Below are 13332 nucleotides of genomic sequence, written 5' to 3'. Positions count from 1 at the left end.
AATTTTTATGTGAAAAAAATAAAATAAGTGCACATTTAGTATCGCCTCGTCTGGCATGAGCCTACATATAAAACTGTCGCACTAGCTAAAGGTGTTGTTCAGTCCAAATCAATAAATTTGCAGTCACTCTGTGTGACTGCAGACTTATGAATCCCCCAGCGCACACGCTGCGCTGTGGGCATTTGTTGGTTTCCTACCGGGGATCAGAGAGTATGTATAAGTTATACATCTACCAGCCAGTGAGCGCGGTCTCGCTCTCCGTACATTTGTGTGAAGCAAGGCCGCCCCCTCTAGTCAGACAGTACCAGTCAGTCAATGCAAGTGAATGGAGCGAGTTAGTGTCCACTGGTCAGGAGTATGTATAACTCATACATGGGAAAGCGTGAATCCCCAGTCACAGATCAGATGCCGGCAAATCTCCGCAGAGCACAGTGTATGCGCTGGGGGGATTCATAAGTCTGCCGACTTATTGATTTGAACAGGACAGCCCTGTTAATCACTTCAGTGAACACTGTAAAAACAAAGAAAAAAAGCGAGGCAAAAAACAATGCCTTCTCACCATAGTGCTGGATAACTGAAAAAGTCATCTTATCCTGCAAAAACAAGCCACCCTACAACTCCGTCAGTGGAAAAATAAAAAGCTATTGCTGTCAGAATACAGGGATGCAAAGACAATTCTTTTTCATGTAAAATAGTTTTTATTGTGTGAAAACACCAAAACATAAAAAAGATATAAATGTGATATTGCTGTGATCGTGCTGATATGAAGAATAAAGCTGTCTTATCACTTATATAAAAAAAGTAATGGCATAAAAATAAGAAATAAAACCAATTCTTTACCTACTATTGATTTTTTTTTGATCAGCCTCCAAAAGATCGCAGTAAGGCTTGGCTCATACTTATCCTGCATTCTATGATGAGCACTTACATCAAGTTTTCCAAGTCAATCTCTGAAGTACGTGATTCAGATGGAATTCTCAACAGAAGATTGTCTGTAATCAGGCAGAAAGAGACACTTTGGACACCATCGAGCCTGTGATCTGGTGGTGTTCGTCTTTTTAGGGGTGCGTAAAAGTGCAGTCCGCCACAGTTTTGTGCACTTGTAAAAAAGAGGACACCGCTGAACAGATGCCGGATGAAGTCTAACTCTTCTGCCTCATTATAGTGACTGGACCTGTCAGGTGTATGATCTGAATTACAAAATTTGGAGTTTTAGATGGAACCCCCATGTAAGTGCTTAGTGTAGAGCACAGGATATGTTATCCAAAATGTTCCAAATAAAACATTTAACTCAATCCGCTTAACAAGTAAGTCAACAAGCAAAGTCCCCACTCAGGTCCTTCATCTATTAATGGAAATATAGGGGGCTTATACGTTACTGGTAGCACAGAGGCTCTGGGAAAGCGCTATGGCTCCTCGCCCCCTAAAAGAAATTTAGCAAATTCTGCACTCCCAAATCCAAATGCCACTCTCAGTGTGCCTAAACCACATTTATCGTCCACATGTTTAGCATTTCTGTAGCGATGAGAGTTCGCCTTACGGGTGAATGTCTCCAGAAAAACTATTTGGGCCCTACAACGTACTGGGCAGTGCAGTGTATGGGCACTATAATAGCAGATTTGCAATTTTCACTCAGCAACATCCATTGCTGCTTGTTTCTGGAGAAAAGCAATGGAGTTAAACCATCACTACATCTGCAGATAAATTCCCAAAGGGGTAGAATTTCCAAATTGGCTTTTCTGCTTTTCTAGCACTTAGGGGCTCTGTATATGGAGTCCTCAAACTATTCTATTAAAATCTGTGCACCAGGATGCAAATAGCGCATAGTCCCTACCGAGTCTCACCAGGTGACTAAGCAGTACTGCACAGCCACATATTTCTATGTTCAGAAATTGTGTGACACATTTTAGTGCTATTTTTTACCTATTTACCTATGTGAAAATGTAAAATCTGGAGTTAAAACAATATTTTTGTGGTGAAAATGTAATTATCCTTCACCGCCCAATGGTATAAAATTCTGTAAAGCGCATGTGGATTCAACATACTCACTGCACCCTATATGAATTAATTGGGGGTGTAGTTTGTAAAATGAGGACAGTTATGTGGAGGTTCTGTTTTTCTGCCATCTCACGGGCTCTGGCAGTGTGATATGGCACTTTCAAACCATTCCAGTAAAAGCTGAAATCCTCTCAGAACTTTGCACTGTGCCTCAAAAGAAGTATCTTTGTACTCAGGAGATATTGCACAACACATTTTGGGGTCTATTTTCTCCGATTGTCTTTGTGAAAATAAAAATATTTTTAGCTAAAGCAAAATTTTTGAGAAAACAAAGCGTTCATTTTTTCCTTCCATGTTGCCTATTTCTTGGGAAGCACTTGAAGGGTTAATAAACTTTTGGAATGTGGATTTAAGGACTTTGAGGGGTGCAGTTTTTAGAATGTTTGGCTATTTTCTGTCATATAAGGACCCCAAAGTCACCAAATGTGGTCCCTAAAAAATATGGTTCTTTTTCTCAAAAGTATTTTGAGAAATTGCTGATCAACTTTTAGGCTATGTGTGCACCTTTTAGTATTTGCTTGCAGAAATTTCTGCTAGGTTTCTGCATCTCTCGGAAGCAAAAACGTGCGTTTTGCCACTTTTTTTGGTGTTTTTGGATGTGTTTTTGTTATTTTGTACAGCAATGAAGGCTTTTTTTTTTTGCTAAATAAAGATATTAAAAAAATTTTTGTGATGTAATTTCTTGGTTCAACACCTTTTTCATTCTGATGCAGTGTGGGCATCAGGGTAATGGAATGGTAATGTCAGCAGCTGTCAGTGACACCATGCCCTAGATTTAGTAATGAAAAGGTGTGAGCCCGACACCCTCATTACTAAGCCTATAAGTAAACACACAAACAGTCACCAACCTATGTAGGAGCGTTAACAGAACGAAAGTACATAGGCTGTAACCAGACAGCAACTGTTAATTAAAAAAAAAGGAAAAAACACTAGGGGCTCCCTCATAATTTTAATAACCAGTAGAGGGAAAGCTGAGGGCTGATGTTAATATTTTGGGAAAGAGCCAATTGCCATGAAGGTTCACATGCTGTTAATATCAGCCCACAGTTGTTTGCTAAGCCTTTAATGGCTAGTTTACAGGAGGACTTCAGAAAAAAATTGACATAGGATCTCCCTATAAAATCCTACCAGCAAAGGCTAGGCAGACAGCTGCGGGATGATATTAATAGCCCAGGAAGGGGCCATGGATATAGGCTCCCTCCCAGACTAAAAACATCAGCTCTCAGCTGCCCGAGAAAAGGCGCATCAATAAGGCCTCTTTCACACTTCAGTCTTTTGACGTTAGTTCCAATCCGTCAAAGTGTGAAAAAACAGATCCATTGCAGATTGGCAAAAAATTGATCCACCGTATCCGTTTTTTGGACGGATACGTCGCAGCATCCAGTGTATGAAATTTAAAGGAACAGAACTCTGGAAAAGGAGAGAGAGTGAGTGACGGATCTGCCGCCCATAGGCATCCATTATAGCAGGTGACTGACAGCGACTTATCCATCACCAGCCGTCTTTTCAACGCAGACAAAAAACGTTACTATGTCCGTTGTATCCAGACGACGGACGCTGAAATTTCGACGGATCCATCTAATAACGGATGCAACGGAAGGCCATCCGTTGCAATCTGTCCCTAATGCAAGTCAATGAGAAAAAAACGGATTCCGCTAAAAAAAGGATCCGTTTTTGCAAGCAGAGGGCGGATTTCGACTGACGTCAAAAGACTGAAGTGTGAAAGAGGCCTGAGATGCGTCAAACCTGGCTTTTAGCCTCGCTCTTCCTACTTGCCCTGTAGCAGTGTCAAGTGGGGTAATGGTTTGGGGGGGGGGGTGGTTGATGTCACATTTGTATTGTCCGACGATAAGCATTTACCACTGGTCACAGTATCTCTGCAAGGTCATGCTGACATCTGACAGCATGACCCTCAAGCCCTCTGATTGCCGATGAGAACCACCACAAGGGTGTTTCCACCTCTGTCACGCAAATGGCAGCGTGGGGCACACCATAAGAAGCCTGTAAAAATGCATACTAGGTAAATATGCAAACATTTTTATACCTGCGCAGAAAGAATTGACATGCTACATAAAAAAAAGCACTGGAAATATACAAAAGGAAATTTACTGATCATGTGCACAGCACTTCAAGATTGTCATTGAATTAGCTTGCAGAAGGATTCTTTACTGGTTTGGCCCATTTCCTAGCGGAAAATGCTGCAGAAACGCACCAAAAGCGAACCGTGTGCACATAACCTTAACCTTTCTAACGTCTTAACAAAAACATTGTTTAACCCCTTTCCTACAATGGACGTAATATTCCGTCCATGTGACCTGGGACCTAATTCCCATGGACGGAATATTATGTCTAGCGCAATCTTCTGCGCTCACGTGGGGGAGCGCAGCTGATCGCGGCCGGGTGTCAGCTGATTATCACAGCTGACACCCGGCACAAAGTGTCAGGGGTGGTCACGGACCTACCCCAACACGTTAACCCCTTGCACACCGCGATCAAACATGATCACGGTGTACCGGGGGTTAAAGGGAAGCATCAGCAGGGAGGGGGCTCCCTCCGTGCTTCCCTGAGCCCCCAACAGCAGCGCAATGTGCAGTGCTGCTGTGGGGGTCTCCTTCCCTGCAGGTCCCCGGATCCAGTATGGCGACGGGGACCTTCGGGGGCCTGCAGGGAGCTGGCTTCCTCGGTGTCTGCAAAGCACAGGCACGAGGAAGCCTTGTGCAGTGCCTGTGACAGATTGCTGATCTGTCACAGCAATCTGTGATGTGTCAGATCAGCGATCTGTCACAGGACAGTGATGTCCTCCCTGGGACAATGTAATAAAGTTAAAAAAAAAAAATGTGTAAAAATAATTAAAAAAAATAATCGCTAAATAAATTAAAAAAAAATAAAAAATCCTAATAAATTCATTTTTTGGAAATAAAAAAAAAACAATAAAAGTACACATATTTGGTATCACCGCGTCCGTAACGACCTGCCCTATAAAACTGTCCCATTAGTTAACCCCTTTAGCAAACCCCTTAAAAAATAAAAAACGAAGCAAAAAATGATTTATTATCATACCGCCGAACAAAAAGTGCAATAACGAGCGATCAAAAAGACGCATATAAATATCAATGGTACAGCTGAAAACGTCATCTTGTCCTGCAATAAACGAGCCGCCAAACCGCATCATCAGCAAAAAAATAAAAAAGTTATAGCTCGCAGAATAAAGCGATGCAAAAATAATTATTTTTTATATAAAATTGTTTTCATCGCATAAAAGCGCCAAAACATAAAAAAACGACATAAATGAGGTATCGCTGTAACCGTACTGACCCGAAGAATAAAACCGCTTTATCAATTTTACCGCACACGGAACGGTGTAAACGCACCCCCCAAAAGAAATTCATGAAACGCTGGTTTTTGTTCATTCTGCGTCCCAAAAATCGGAATAAAAAGCTATCAAAAAATGTCACGTGCCCGAAAATGATACCAATAAAAACGTCAACTCATCCCGCAAAAAATAAGACCTCACATGACTCGGTGGGTAAAAATATGGAAAAATTATAGCTCTCAAAATGTGGTGATGCAAAAACTATTTTTACAATAAAAAGCGTCTTTTAGCGTGTGACAGCTGCCAAATATAAAAACCGCCATAAATAGTAAATCAAACCCCCCGTTATCACCCCCTTAGTCAGGGAAAAGTAATAAAATTAAAAAAATGTATTTATTTCCATTTTCCCATTAGGGTTAGGGTTAGGGCTAGAGTTAGGGCTGACATTAGGGTTAAGGGTGTGTTGGAGTTAGGGTTGGAGTTTGAATTGGGGGGTTTCCACTGTTTGGGCACATCAGGTGCTCTCCAAACGCAACATGGCATCTGATCTCAATTCCAGCCAATTCTGCGTTGAAAAAGTCAAATGGTGCTCCTTCCCTTCCAAGCTCTGCCATGCACCCAAAAAGTGTTTTACCCCCACATATGGGGTATCAGCCTACTCAGGACAAATTACAAAACAACTTTTGGGGTCCAATTTCTCCTGTTACCCTTAGGAAAATAAAAAATTGGGGGCAAAAATGTCATTTTTGTAGAAAAAATGATTTTTTTATTTTCACGCCCGGGCGTTATAAACTTGGGGGGTTCAAAGTGCTCACCACACATCTAGATAAGTTCCGTGGGGGGTCTAGTTTCCAAAATGGGGTCACTTGTAGGGAGTTTCAATAGTTTAGGTACATCAGGGGCTCTCCAAACGCACATGATACCCGCAGACCATTCCATCAAAGTCTGCATTCCAAAACGTCACTACTTCCCTTCCGAGCCCTGACGTGTGCCCATACAGTAGTTTTCTCCCACATATGGGTATCAGTGTACTCAGGACAAATTGGACAACAACTTTTGGGGTCCAATTTCTCCTGGTACCCTTGGGAAAATAAAAAAATTGGGGACTAAAAGATGTTTGTGGAAAAAATATGATTTTTTTATTTTCACGTCTGGGCGTTATAAACTTCTGTGAAGCACTGGGGAGGTTCCAAGTTCTCACCACACATGTAGATAAGTTCCTTGGGGGGGGGGGGGTCTAGTTTCCAAAATGGTGTCATTTGTGGGGGGTTTCCACTGTTTTGGTACATCAGGGGCTCTCCAAACGTGACATGGTGTTCGATCTCAATTCCAGCCAAAAACGTCAAATGGCGCTGCTTCCCTTCCGAGCTCTGCCATGCGCCCAAATAGTCGTCTACACCTACATATGGGGTATCAGCGTACTGAGGACAAATTGCACAATAACTTTTAGGGTCTTGTTACCCTTGGAAAAATAAGAATTGAGGGTGAAAAGATCATTTTTGTGGAACAAATATGATTTTTTAATTGTACGGCTGTACGTTATAAACTTCTGTGAAGCCTTTGGGGGTTCAAAGTTCTCACCACACATCTAGATAAGTTCCTTGGGGGGTCTAGTTTCCAAAATGGTGTCATTTGTGGGGGGTTTCCAATGTTTTGGTACATCAGGGGCGTTCCAAACGCGACATGATGTCTGATCTCAATTCCAGCCAAAAAATTCAAATGGCGCTCCTTCCCTTCTGAGCTCTGCCATGCGCCACAATAGTCGTCTACACCCACATATGGGGTATCATCGTACTCAGGACAAATTGCACAATAACTTTTGCAGTCCAATTTCTCCTTTTACCCTTGGTAAAATAAAAAAAATTGAACCTGAAGTATTTTTTTGGTGAAAAAAAAGTTAAATGTTTATTTTTTTTTAAATAATCAAAAAATTCCTGTGAAGCACCTGAAGGGTTCATAAACTTCTTGAATGTGGTTTTGAGCACCTTAAGGGGTGCAGTTTTTAGAATGGTGTCACTTTTTGGTATTTTCTATTATATAGACCACTCAAAGTGGCTTCAAATGTGATGTGGTCCGTAAAAATAAAATGGTGTTGCAAAAATGAGAAATCGCTGGTCAACTTTTAACCCTTATAACTTCCTAACAAAAAAAAATTTTGGTTCCAAAATTGTGCTGATGTAAAGTAAACATGTGGGAAATGTTACTTATTAAGTTTTTTGTGTGCCGTGTCTGTGATTTAAGGGCATAAAAATTCAAAGTTTTCACCAAATTTCCATTTTTTTCACAAATAAACGCAAGATATGTGAATGAAGTTTTACCACTAACATGAAGTACAATATGTCACGAGAAAACAATGTCAGAATCATCGGGATCCATAGAAGCGTTCCAGAGTTATTACCTCATAAAGGGACAGTGGTCAAAATTGTAAAAATTGGCCCGGGAGTTAACGTGCAAACCACCCTTGGTAGTAAAGGGGTAAAGAATAATGCAATAATTATGAAAAGTAGACATGTGGGTAATGTTATGTATTATTTTGTGTGACATAGCTCTGGTTTGATGGCATAAGAATTATAAGTTTGAAAAAATTTTGAAAATTCCAAAAATGTCACCAAATTTATAGTATTTTCACAAATAAGTGCAAGTTGTACAAAACAAATATCACCACTATGATCAAGTACAATATGTCATGAAAATCAGAATCGGTGGGATCCCCTGAAGTATTCCAGAGTTATTACCACATAAAGTGACAGTGGTCAGAATTGTAAAATGCAGGGCTGTGGAGTCGGTAAGCCAAACCTGCGACTCCGACTCCTCAATTTCCCTTACACCGACTCCACATCTCCGACTCCCCCATATATTGCTTATATTTAAGTGAAAAATTTATTGTAGTACAATGTGAACATTAGACATTAAATCATTTTTATGATACAATAATCAAGATATTTAGATAGAACATAATATTTATTGGAATACAACTTTAGAACACAAAAAACTGTAATAAATTATAAATGTGTAATACACTATGTAATATCGATCATATACGGTATATATATATATATATATATATATATATATATATATATATATATATGTAATGTATGTGTATATATATATATATAACTATGTAATAAACTATAAGTGGCAAAAAACAGTTTTCAACAAAAACATACTAAATAACATCATGGGCATCATCTCTAACAATTTCCGGGTATAAAGGAATTGCCTCATGCACAGTCAGTTTTGATGAACGGTTGAATTTTTCTATTTCTTTGAGAACAAGTGAAACATTTTGTTGAAATATGGTAAATCTGCTGCTATAGGAGACAGAGTGAAATCTTTTTCCTTGCGGCAACGCTTTGTCTGCTCCATGTCATCCAAATACTTGTCAAAGTCAAACTCCTCATATGATGAGGATGAAGATATGGCAGCAGTAGCACTGTCAGGACCCGAGTCCTCTTGCGCCTGGCAGTCCTCCTGTAGGCCACTCTTCCTAACTGCTACCTCAGTCAGAGCTTCTTTTCCTTTAGTAAGCTGTTGATCATCAAGCAATATACGATGACTTGGGTCCACATAAACAGCTGCCAGAAAAATTTTATTTTCCAATAGCTGTGTCTCTCTCCGTTTCACTGAAGCAGAAATGCCATCTGCGATTAAACAGCAAAATAGCAAGTTCTTCCACTCCCTCATGAAAATGCCAGGAGTTAAATCCTCAGCTTGTAATTTTTTAGTCACCGATAAATGGGTGATTAAGCAATTCCTTCAATTCAGCCACCTGTGTCCATTGACCTTCACTTAGGGTTACCTGAGGGTTCGCCATATCTATAAGAAACGGTTTTAGTTGATCAACAATTGCCCTTTTCCAGCACGTCTCTTCAAGATGGAATCAATTTTAGGGGTTCTGGGGGCAATAACCAATTTCCTCACTTTTCCAATCAGATTTCCAGCATGTCCCTCTTGCAGACTATCTCTTATTGCCAGATGCAGCGTGTGCACAACACAGCGCATGTGATGAATAGGAAAGTGTTTTGAAGCAGCTTCAACAAGATCATCAATTTCTACAGTATAATTTTGCTGTTCTTCTGTTGTAATATCTGTTTGTTCCTCAGTTACATGAACAGCACTGTGGCCTTCCATCTCAAACATACTGAATCCTAAATGTTCCTCTAGCTCTGTTGATCATTACTCTCATTCATCAGTGTAATTGTACTTATGTTTGAAGCATTGTCCGCTACAATAGCAAGAACCTGTTCTTTTTTGAGTTTGTAATCTTGCAGAACTTTTTCCACTAAGGCCTGGAGAAACTGGCTGCTGTGATGAGCTTTAGTATCTTTTACTGCCAGCGTGTTGGTAACAATTTTTGTTGTCACAAACCTATTGAATATTGATGGCAAAATAGTTCACTCTGTGACGTGTGCAGGCATCCATTTTAAGAAACATGAAGCGTCTTTTGAGAGTCTTTTTAAGATCTTCCTTTTGTTTAAGGGCTTCTTCAATCACTAATTTTCTAATACTTTCTCTTTCCAGAGAAACACCAAGTTTGCGGCCATTTCTCCATTAAGAGCTGTAAAAGCTGGTCGTGCCAATAGTGATAATGGTACACCGTCCTTCACAACAAGCTGTATGAGCTGTCTGTTAGACATATCTGCTGTCATTGTTACAGTAACTTTGTCACTTACAAAATATCTTGTTAATGATGTTTGAGACGCTCTTTCCTCCTCCTTTGCCTGGCAGGAAGTGTTAGTCTGTGTGCTACCCAGCTTTCATTCTTTTTGGTACAGATAAGATATGGATAGACAGATATGGATAAATGGATAGAGCAGATTTCTAATCTGCTTTTCCTATTGAAAACATTATCTATGAGCTCAAAAACCTTTCAGGTGATGCGGTTTTTTAAAAATTTGATCTGCTTTTGCTACTGAAAAACGTATCCACAAAAAACGCAGGAAAAACGTTGAGTGTGAATGTAGCCTTAGATCAGTAATAGAACAGCCATTTATAGGACATTTCATAACTTTCCCAAATTCCTATGAAAAAATATTCAGCACGTTCTGTATTGAACTACTGTACCCAATTTATTATATATTTTAGGGGTCGGAGTCGGTCCATTTTATACCGACTCCGACTCCACCAAAATGAGCACCGACTCCACCAAAATGAGCACCATCTCCGAATCCACGACTCCGACTCCACAGCCCTGATAAAATGTGACCTGGTCACTAAGGTGACAACAGCCTCGTTGGTGAAGGGGTTAAGGATTTCAGGATAGGTGATAACACATTGGTCATAGGGGTCTGATAATTCCGCCCTTTTCAGTCAGGAGTGTGGTGCTGCTTGGATTGGCAGCCTTCTTTGTGTAAGTGTATTCAGAGAGCTGTCAGTGTCTGATTAGGACCACCCACTTGTCTGAACGGCTCCGAAGGTGCAGAGTAAAATAAATAAAACCCATGATATTTTATAGCTGTAAATCAATTTGCTCAGGGCTTCTTGCTGTACTTATAGGGTCTCATAGACGTCAGAGACCCTGAACTGATTTTTGCATGCATTTGCGTTTTTATGCGCATTCGTTCTCCAGTGTGTAGACATGTTTTTACTCTTAAAACGCATGTGCGCGCAAACGCGGGCGTACGCATGTCCATGCTCATGCCTGCGTTCCCATAGACTAATGCGTTTTTTTGACGCATTCCGTGCGCAAGCGAACGCATGCGTTTTTTTAACGCCGTTGGACGTACCCAAAAATGCAACAGGTTGCGTTTGCCGCGTCTAGATGCACACCTGAAAAAAACCTCATGCGCACGAAAACGCAGCCGAACGCATGCAAACGCAAGACCATGTGCCCACCATGCGAAAAGTAAGCAGAACATTTGCGGATGGTACTCACGGTCCGGACGAGAGGAGATTCTCCTCCGGGTTCTTGGTACCATATCCCTGTAAAAAATAGAATTTAAAATAAAAAATCGTCATATTCTCACCTTCCGATGTCCCTCGCAGCGTCAAAAGTCTTCAGCGATGCTGCCGGCAGGTCCCGTTCCCAGTGACGCATTGCGACAATGACCTTTGATAACGTCGCGGTCTTGCGATATTGTAGTGGTCTTGCGAGACCACGACGTCAAAGACTATAAGACGCACATTTTCTTCCACATTATAGTTCGAAAAATACTGTATATATAGAATACACTCACTGAGAATTATACCCAGTATACAGGACAAGAGAACTAGTACTGTATGGTTTACAGAATAATACAGATAATGAGAATTACATCCAGTATACAGTACAGGAGAAGTAGTACTGTGCAGTGTATATATACAGTATAATACATATACTGATAATTACACCTAGTATACAGTACAGAAGTAGTACCGAACAGTGTATATGTGCAGAATAATACAGATAATGAGGATTACACCCAGTATACAGGATAGGAGAAGTAGTACTGTGCAGTGTATATATACAGTATAATACATATACTGATAATTACACCTAGTATACAGTACAGAAGTAGTACCGAACAGTGTATATGTACAGAATAATACAGATACTGAGAATTACACCCAGTATATAGGACAAAAGTAATATTCTATAGTGTGTATATACAGAATAATACAGCTACTGAGAATTACACCCAGTATACAGGACAGGAGAAGTAGTACTGTGCAGTGTATATACAGTATAATACAGCTACTGACAATTACACTCTGCATACAGGACAGAAGTAGTACCGTGCAGTGTATATATACACAGACTAATACAGATACTGAGAATTACACCCAGTATACAGGATGACAGAAGTAATATTCTATAGTGTATATATACAGAATAATACATCTACTGAGAATTACACCCAGTATACAGGACAGGAGAAGTAGTACTGTGCAATGTATATATACAGTATAATACAGCTACTGACAATTACACACTGCATACAGGACAGAAGTAATACTGTGCAGTGTATATATACACAGACTAATACAGCTACTGAGAATTACACCCAGTATACAGGACAGGAGAAGTAGTACTGTGCAGTGTATATATAGTATAATACAGCTACTGACAATTACACTCTGCATACAGGACAGAAGTAATACAGTGCAGTGTATATATACACAGACTAATACAGCTACTGAGAATTACACCCAGTATACAGGACAGGAGAAGTAGTACTGTGTAGTGTATATATACAGTATAATACAGCTACTGAGAATTACACCCAGTATACAGGACAGGAGAAGTAGTACTGTGCAGTGTATATACAGTATAATACAGCTGCTGACAATTACATTCTGCATACAGGACAGAAGTAATACCGTGCAGTGTATATATACACATACTAATACAGATACTGAGAATTACACCCAGTATACAGGAAAGGAGAAGTAGTACTGTGCAGTGTATATATAGTATAATACAGCCACTGACAATTACACTCTGCATACAGGACAGAAGTAATACCGTGCAGTGTATATATACACAGACTAATACAGATACTGAGAATTACACCCAGTATACAGGAAAGGAGAAGTAGTACTGTGCAGTGTATATATAGTATAATACAGCCACTGACAATTACACACTGCATACAGGACAGAAGTAATACCGTGCAGTGTATATATACACAGACTAATACAGATACTGAGAATTACACCCAGTATACAGGAAAGGAGAAGTAGTACTGTGCAGTGTATATATAGTATAATACAGCCACTGACAATTACACACTGCATACAGGACAGAAGTAATACCGTGCAGTGTATATATACACAGACTAATACAGATACTGAAAATTACACCCAGTATACAGGATGACAGAAGTAATATTCTATAGTGTATATATACAGAATAATACAGATAATGAGGATTACACCCAGTATACAGGACAGGAGAAGTAGTACTGTGCAGTGTATATACAGTATAATACAGCTACTGACAATTACACTCTGCATACAGGACAGAAGTAGTACTGTGC

The sequence above is a fragment of the Dendrobates tinctorius genome, unplaced genomic scaffold, assembly GCF_039654945.1.
Source record: "Dendrobates tinctorius isolate UK_male_01 unplaced genomic scaffold, ASM3965494v1 ptg000276l, whole genome shotgun sequence".
Classification (NCBI taxonomy): Eukaryota; Metazoa; Chordata; class Amphibia; order Anura; family Dendrobatidae; genus Dendrobates; species Dendrobates tinctorius.
The sequence above is the reverse complement of the archived record's forward strand: the minus strand, read 5'-3'. Positions refer to the sequence as shown.